At 37.1% G+C, this 9,146-nt stretch overlaps 1 long non-coding RNA gene across 1 annotated transcript in view; it reads left to right on the top strand.

The window, feature by feature from the left end:
- Positions 1-8,789, top strand: part of LOC135218011 (uncharacterized) — a 61,155-nt gene extending 52,366 nt beyond the window's left edge. The window contains exons 2-3 of the long non-coding RNA XR_010315265.1: positions 8,435-8,463; positions 8,651-8,789. This is a non-coding gene — a long non-coding RNA (uncharacterized LOC135218011). The remainder of the gene's footprint in view (positions 1-8,434; positions 8,464-8,650) is intronic.
- Positions 8,790-9,146: the final 357 nt, after the last annotated feature.

Genomic DNA, 9,146 nt, shown 5'->3' on the forward strand with positions numbered 1-9,146 from the left:
TAAGTAACCTTTCCCAGCATTACTAAATCGATCATTTGTTTGTGAAAATAGTTATGTTCTGGAGGACGAATGGGAAAAATATCTCTCAGAATCTGGAATTCCATGAAAATATACAGGAGACTTTGACTCGTCAACTCATCAAAACTAAGAGTATTGGTTTTGAGGGAAAAATATTAGATATATTTCTTAGCATAAGCAGCCGAAAAAAATACATCTGTATAATTTTGAGCGGAACAGTCTTCGAAAACAGACTGTGGACAGATATGAAAATCTTAGTTTAAAAATATATAAATATAACCTAATAGATATGGATAAGAATAGATAGTGGACACAAATATCAATAAAACTCGAAAGGCTATTAAAAGAATAACAGAGTATAAGCAAGAAATTTTTTTTCTCTATATCACTTCAATCTCTGCTCTACAGAAGAACTACGAGCCATTCTGCCGCTTGTCACGCCCATCATGACGAGAAAACGACCGTCGTTCACTCCTTATTTATCCTTAGAGGTGATTTTCTGTCGCTGTTCCCTTGAAAAGAGAACCCAAGCTGGAAAACATATTTCAGTCGCGCCAGCAATTTTTTTTTTCTACAAATTCAATCAACAAGATCGGCTATACACCAAACCAGTCTTCAGTATTATTTTCTACACATTCCGCTCCCTTGGTCTCGTAAGTATTACCTAACTTTATCAGCTGAGTTTGGTGTTAACATCAAATCATTTGCATACTGTAGCTTTCAGAGGCTTCCTTTCTGTGTGGCAATTTTGCATCCTCAAGTAATTCGATAACGGATAACGAGCTGTACAATTTTATGAATTTCCACCTTATTCAAGTTTTAACTATTTTATGCGAATTTCATTAGCTACATCTCAAGTTTATCTAACATTTATGCGCAAATCATTACCTACACTCAGTTTTCTAACATTTATGCGCAAATCATCAGCCTACACCATGTGATTTATCATTGTAAATTACCATTCCTATTTGATGACTTTTTCTGGCAGCTTAATTTTTTGACAGGCAAACTCAGTATAATACTAAGAATTGCTCACTATAACACTGTTGGCCGAAGCAGTCATTTTCCAAACAAAATATTTTAAAAAGACTAAAAGGAAGTACGGCTTCATAGTTTTGTATCACTTGGATAAAATAGCTTGATAACTATATATTTCCGTCGAATACCTTGTCTTTTTTATTTCATATTTCCCTTTTTAACTACAACTTTTTATAACGATACATCAGCTCACATTTTCATGGAATGCATTAACTTCTTCCTGTTACTTACTAACTGTAGCTAAGGCAACTGTACAATGTGACAATAACTTGTGATTAACGTCAAAGTCATTAGGGAATCTTATTTTTTGCATTTTTAGACTTTATATGTTCTCCTATTTTTGTGTGTGCTTACAACTAAAACATTATTAGGATATAATCACAATGAATATTAATCTAGTAGAAGAAAATTATTCACTGGGCAACAATTTTTTACTTTTTTAATGTTGTCTAGATTTCTACAACTGATTTAGGGTATTTTTGCACGGCTGAATCAGGAAATGGCATCCGTTTCTCTCATCAGATCAGGATTTTGTGCTAAGTTGAGTTGAAAAAAATCAGATCTTGTGACAAATCGATTACAATTTTGTGGCATTATCAGCTGATTTTTGTCAACACATATCATCCTAAATATGTTTTTAAGAGAAAAAAATGTTTTTTCCAACAACATATATTGATTACCTGATAGAAAACATCGACTACTGTAAAACTGAATGGTGGCATTGATAAAGGTAAGTACCACTGGTAACAATTGCATGTTGGCTTGCTTCACCATTTTTCAAACTTCAGGGCTTGAACTTCCGTTTCTTCGAACTCCTGGAATGCTCAGCGGCCAGGGAGGTCTCTCTTCAGAGTCCAACAGTAGTCAGCCATCATGACTGCGTCCCAGCGACCCTGATACCTGGTCTCCATCTCTTTCATGTCCTGATGGAATCTCTCCCCCTGCTCGTCACTCATTGAACCCAGGTTCTCAGGAAAAACCGGTCCATATGTGAAAATAGGTAGTGCATCTTGACGCTCATGTTGCAGCCAGGTTTCCGAAAGCAGTCAGCATGTTGTTGACAAGTTCTGCGTAGTTTCTGGCCTTATTGTTGCCAAGAAAGTTCTTCACTACCAAAACAAATGCTTCTACGCTTCCAGTTCCACTTCGTTCATTGAGTTTTCGAAACTCTGGATCTCTGATGAGTCTGACGGATCTGAGGACCGTCCAAAGATGCCAGCTTTCAACTTCTCCATGTCAAAATCCTGGAAAAGCCTGGCACAAGTAAGTGAAACAGTCACCATTCTTGTCCAGAGCCTTGGTGAACTGCTTGATTAAGCCGAGCTTGATGTGCAGCTTTGGGAAGAGTATTCTGTCTCTGTTCACCAAAGGGTCGTTGATGAAGTTCCTTTCTTTGCAAGGCACCAGTTCCTCCCGCACAGGCCAGTCCTTCTTCGTGTAATGCTGGAGCACGGTCCCTACTATCCCACATGCACAGAAAACATGGGTACTTGGTGGAAGCCAGACTGTTGTCCCAACAAAAAGTCACCATCTTCAGGTAACAACACAAATAAACCACTTATGCTGACCATAACCAATATTCTCCAGCACATACTTCACGCGCTTCATACTGCTCCTTAAGTGTAGTCGAGTGAGCCATGGGTATAGAGGCAAACTGGTTGCCGTTGTGTACGCACACATTTCAGTGATCGCTTGCTGCTGTCAATGAACAGTCTCCAATCTTTGGGTTCGTACTGTGGCACTCCAAGCTTGACAGAAGCTGCGCAATATCTGCACAGTACACCAAGTCCTTCTCTTCAGAGAAAAAACGGAGGTACTCTTGATGCCTGTCGCGGAAGAAGCTGATGGGAGCACTGTCAGAGAGGAGTTTTTTGTTTTTCCTTCAGTCTGGATGCCAAAAGTTCGGCAGAGATCCTTGACAAGCTGAGGTCGCTAACTAGATCATTCAACTCCTTTTTGGGAAATGGATGTGGAGCATCATCTTCAAGAACCACTTCTTCTTCTTCTTCTTCTTCATGTCCTTCAATACTGGAGGCATCTTCGTCACTAATGTCAAGAAGTTTTCCGAAGATAGGCACTGGAATTTCGTCACAATGAGCTACAGGACGACGTGCTGATTGAAGATCATGGATACTTGAGGCTGCCCCGGTTCTTTCTGTTGATCCCAGTTACATCAACAGCGCGGGGGGGAGAAGTAGCATTCAGTGACATGGTTTGTCGGCTCCCTCCAAACCATGGAAATTCCAAAGTTCAGACTCCTCTTGCCATTGGTCCACCCACGTAGAGTCTCAGTGCATGCCTTGCACACCATGTGTGGCGCCCAAACTTTATCCTGGTCACCAAGTTTAATACCAAAATAAGCATGAAACTTGTGACTGGCTTCCTATTAAGAGCAATGGTGTATTCTCCACATATGTAGCAGAACACGTCGAGCTTATTTCTGCACGATCTACTGGCCGAAGCCATCTCATTCACCTGCAAAAACAAAAAAATATGTACAAAAAATTAGTCATAAGTTGGCGCATGTAGGTATTGTACATTCTTCAGAGTTCGTTATTTCAAGAAATACAACTTCTTGTATCATTATCACAAAATTACAACCAGCGGCTTCACGTTTAGTTGCCACTTCCACTGTACACAACCACCGCAGCCCACCGCGTTCCGTGTTTGGCGCCACCAGCACGACAACGCAAATATTCCGCAACACACATGAAGCGAAAACACCCGAACATGCGCTGGTGGAACTTCCGTATACACTCCGTTGGGCGGCTGCCCCATTAAATTAGTTTTTGATTCACCAACTTTATGCTTTGCCGCACCAATGTTTTGAAGATTTCGAGGTTTTTTATGACTTTTCGACATAATCACTCAGAACTATCGGACCTGAATACTTCTTGTCATTAAAATAATAATTTCCAATAAAAAAAAAAATATTCGACATGGCATTTTACCCCCACCAACTTCTAAAATGCTCCAAACAAGCGTACATTGTGAACAAAAACGTAAAAATACGACATGTGGCCACAGCTCAAAAACTTGACCTGATTGAGCAAAACCAATGTGAGTTTTGGAGTTCAGCGCATCGGATTCGTCCTAAATCAGCTGAAAAAAAAACGCAGACAAACAAATTTGTTGTTGACCAGTGAATTATTGAAGAGAAAGATTTGTTTACTTTCATTGTACTTGTAGAACATTCATCATATTTTTTTTTTTTTCTGCACATTCATGGATATACATTTTTCATAGGATCGCAAATGCAAATCTGACCTTGCAGTCCTGACAATATATGATGGAACTTCACTGATGGTAAAAACTCACCAAGATGTCCAGTTAATAACCCGAAACTGTAAGTAAATTTTTTATTTTTATTATAATACAGTTTTTGTCAGATATATAAAATGAATGGAAAATTTGACTTGTCAAATACAGTCATTCTATTTTTTTATGACAAAGAATTACTGTATTTGATAAGTCAGCTACTGCGTTCATTCATATTTCTGGCAAAAACTGTATTGTAGTAATGAAGAGAATAAACGTTACAGTTTCGGCTTATTCACTGGATATCTTAGTGAGGTTTACCATCAGTGGGATTCTACCACTGTGTATTTGCTGATTCTTGACGGCAAAAATCCAAATACAGAAATGGTCTTCTTCCGCCACGCCCGGAGACATTACAGAATTCCGAATCCCCTTTACCTTTATGAAATGTATGAGATATGACGATTTTTAAAAGACCATTCTCCCCATCGTTTAAGTAACCTGCTAGCAAGGAATTAACTTTGGATATTTCATCATAATTTATTTGATTAAAGAAAAAATATAATTTACCTTAAAGTCTGCCGTATAAAACAAATATTATAACAATGAAAATAAGCATAATGTCAATGAATATTATGATTTTTAGACCAAACGAAAATGAATTCTCTGCATGTTCCTTGTTTATTTTCAATAATTACACTGATTGTAAAATATTTCTACCAAATGAAAAAATTTCGAAATCTTTGCAGGTGTGTTTGACGACTGTATTTTACCTTCAACAATTAATTCTTTGGATTTCCGCAACAGTGAGATTTCATATTCTGGGATCGTGCACAAAATGAAATGTTTTATCATCAGGCGACAAGAGCCTCTTGTTTGCTAGAACATGTAGTAATCAAGAAGAGTAAATAGTCGGCGCCTCCAAAGCACCTGTGTGGAAGTAAAGATCATACTCGGGATTTCCCAAACCTCGACTATTGCATGTAACAATACTAGACGGGAAATACCTTTCAGTCAGATGCAAGCATTCAATGCAGTCCGACTCCAATGTGTGTTTTCATGATTTTCTTACCTCCTCCTTTCCTCTTATTCCATCATGATATTTCTTTCGTTTTCATACACGCAAAATAATAATGAAGTTTGGTACCAAATAATTATTGCTGAATGAAATAAGAAGGAATTTACCCATCTGGTATTCATTTCGAAAATATTAGTAACCAGTAGAAAACGAAAAGATATACTAGCACATATTTGCATAGAGAGCAAGAGAAGAGATGAAAGAAAAGCACTGAACAGGTGTAAGCTTACGCGTTTAAGTCCTAATTTTCTCAAATGAGAATAGTTGTTAGTTTTGCAGCATTGTCCCTCATATTTAAGTCAAGCATGTGGAATAGGCTTCATATGGCATGAGTGGGGCACAAAGAAACATTTGGTGGAAAGTCATGATGAAAATTGCGACTCATCCCACATCATCCTTTGCTGAAACAAAGGAAAATCTCCACAGCAATAATGCACATCAGTAGCACCTAAAACACTTCTCTTCATACTGACATTGATCATTTCCTTGCAAAAGATGATCAGCATCAAGGAAATTTAACCTTTTTCAATCAAGTCTCTCTCCACCGCTTACTTCCAAACACTTTTTTTATTATTCTTCCCTTTAGTCATTCGTCCCATAATTTCCAAAATGTTACATAATTTTGTCAATATAAGCGTCTTAGACACATGACATACACGAACTTTTAGGTGCGCACTACCCATGCTTGAACGCGAGTTGCTGTCTGTCCCTCTGATCCCCCTACATACAAGGCCCGGATGAGGGGCGTACAAAAAGGTTTCCAGGGGTACGGTGGTGGTCACCCCTACCCTCCCGTTTCCCCACCTACCGACCCCGCCCTGGATGAAAAGAGAATTTAACAACAAAGAATGCGCTATACACAAATACTGTAAAACAGATCAGAGTGAAAATAAAAAAGGCAAGTTCTTTTATACTACATTCCAAAAGTGAAGCTGAAAAGCATATTCATGTATAATTCTTTAATTAGTAAAAACAAAAAAAGTATTCATTTATTACAAAATTTCGTATTCATTCGAACCACTTTTTAAAACCAGAGGTTTAAATGAAAAGGAAGCTTATATCTGCTTGATTTTAAACTTACGAAGATAAAAGCGAAGGCTGGTAAACATCGAGAATGATGGATATATCACATTATTAGGGAACACATCCCGACTGGTTTCCGTTTAATGAAATGTAAGTCACGTCTTTTGAAAAAATTTATTTTAAAACCACAATTCTTTCTCCTGAAAATCTAGACCCATTTTGCTACTTAATTATCCACAATTACCTCTGGCTGGCAAGACTTGGGTATCGAGGTGACGGTGCAGAAGTTATTTCAGTTTTCCAAAGTAAAATTACATTATCATAAAAAGAGACATCCAAAATTCATTCCTCCATCCCACTTGGTCAAAAGTAATTTTTGCTGCCAAGGTTTTTTTTTTCTGTTTGTGCGCTGAAATATGTCAAGAAATTCAGAGAAAGATACAGAAAATAAAAAAATATCAATTAAATGTGATACATTACTCGACCAAATTCCCTAGTCTGACCCAAAGCTGTTCATCTAGAATCTCTAGAGTCCCCGAATCATACAAGAAATTTCCCACCCCAAACGTTTTACTTTGCCAGTATTTCACAATGTTCTGAAGTCAGTAAACTTACACACTTGATGCAGGGTACGAAAACCTTTCCACAGGAGTATTACCAATGCTGTAAATACCATAAACATGATCCCTAGAGTTCAAAGATTTATTTATTTGTTTGTCGAGACTTTAATCGAATTTAAAAGAGTTAGCTTTTCTGTAGAATAAAATGACTGATTCATTTAGCAACATGAATGTTCGTCACCTTTTCCAGGCATAATTTAATAGGGACAGGATGATAAAATCAAAATAAAAGGAGGAAGCACGTTCTGGTTTGGGCTTTTCAAGTTTAGAGGTGCGCTATCTGTTTTCATTAATTGTCTTAAATATTGATAGCCAACAGAAATGTAAACGTAACAATATGTATTGAGTGGTATGCTGAATGATATAAGCTCTCGCTCTCTCATCTCTCTCTACTCTCTCTCTCTCTCTCTCTCTTTAAGTTAACAGAACCTTACTTTTGAGCAGTAATGTTAGAAACTCTAATCGAACGCCAACTAATACGTTGAAAATAATTTTATCTTTTGCATATCAAATTGACAGTAAAAAATAGGAAAACTGAAGCTGCAACCTCGAACGTTGACTAACCAGAGACTGGCCATACTTATGTGAAGCAGCTACAGACAAAAATAATTATAATGATTTTACCAAATAACCGAGACATAATAAAACGCAGCATCAAATAGTTTGCATGAAAATATCAACAGACTTTTAGTTTCCCCTTAAAAAAAGAGCAAAAATAAGGACGACATTTTCTTTCGCATAGTTCGTCCTAGTTTAAAAGAAAGGTGACTCCATGGTCCTTGGTGGTGACGTCATCACCACATGTTTTTCGGCAGGCACTAGGCAGATCCGTCATCATCTATCGATGATGATCGAGCAGTCACTCACTCAGTTTTCGCTTCGGGAACGCAGAAGTGTAGAAGTGTTTTTGTGTAACTGCTCGTCTGTGCTGGTTTTGGACTTTCTCAGATTTTTGTGATAATGAAATAATGGGGGGCTTACGGATGGATTGTGGTCCGGTTCCGGAGGATGGTCTACGAGAAGTGGCGAGTCTCCTAGAGCTTTTTTGAAGGCTATTTTTCTTTACGGTTAAGTTTGAGTTTAAATTTTTATTTTTTTTTTAACTTTAGATTTCTGGGGCTTCTGTTATTAGTTTATATCCCATTACTATAAATAATAATTCGCTAGTCTGGTCAAAGTCATGGTTTGTTGCAGTGGACTTGCCTTACACTTTTAAATACGCTTTTTATTGTAATGTAAATATGAACTTAATGCCATATGTGAACAATAATGAATACTTAATTTCTTTATTTTTTCTATTATACTCAAACTCTGTATTCCGTTATTTAATATCTAGCATATAAAACTCGACTAGACTATGGGTAATTCCTTACAGCACTACTATTTTAATATTTTTCAGGTTAAGGGGATCTCTGATGGTCTAATAAGGTTAGTATTCTCAAACTGCAATATACTCCGAAATTAGAATGTCTCGTAAAATCTTGAGACTCAAATGAAGCTTTCCTTTTATCGAACTTTTAAAACACTTTGAATATTTTACAGATGTCTGGCTATAAATTTGTCCTTAATGCAAATACCTAAATGACTATAATGAAAACTTTTAAACTACTTGCAGATTTTCGTGAATTCTAAACAGCTTATGAAACATATTACGGTTGTGAGAAATGACAGAAGACGAAGTTCTAAATCCAGGGAAAAAGTTTTAAGCTATACAAAAATGGAATACTTCCTCTCCCATATGTTGCCGAATAAAAACCAGGTGAGGTATAGTGTGTTTAGTGTGTTTTGCTAACTAAGCTAATTTTTTTTTTCTTCTCCCCCTGCAGGTAGGGGTGGAGGCATCTCCCATACCCTGTCCCATAGGTCTTACGACCTATGGGCAGGTGCATGAGAGTCTTTTCAGGTGAGAAGTGCATCAGTTTTTCTAAGAGTTAAGGAACCTTTATTAGATTCATATATTTAAAAGATTTAAATAGCTACGGGTTAAAAGTTAAAGATTGTATTCTTCAATTTTAACAGTTTTTAAGCCAAGAAATTTTTTACTATTACATTTTCATATAACTTTGGTAAATGGATAGTCCAGAATTTATCTTAGGGAGCTTAATATCTTA

The sequence above is a fragment of the Macrobrachium nipponense genome, chromosome 9 (assembly GCF_015104395.2).
Source record: "Macrobrachium nipponense isolate FS-2020 chromosome 9, ASM1510439v2, whole genome shotgun sequence".
Classification (NCBI taxonomy): domain Eukaryota; kingdom Metazoa; phylum Arthropoda; class Malacostraca; order Decapoda; family Palaemonidae; genus Macrobrachium; species Macrobrachium nipponense.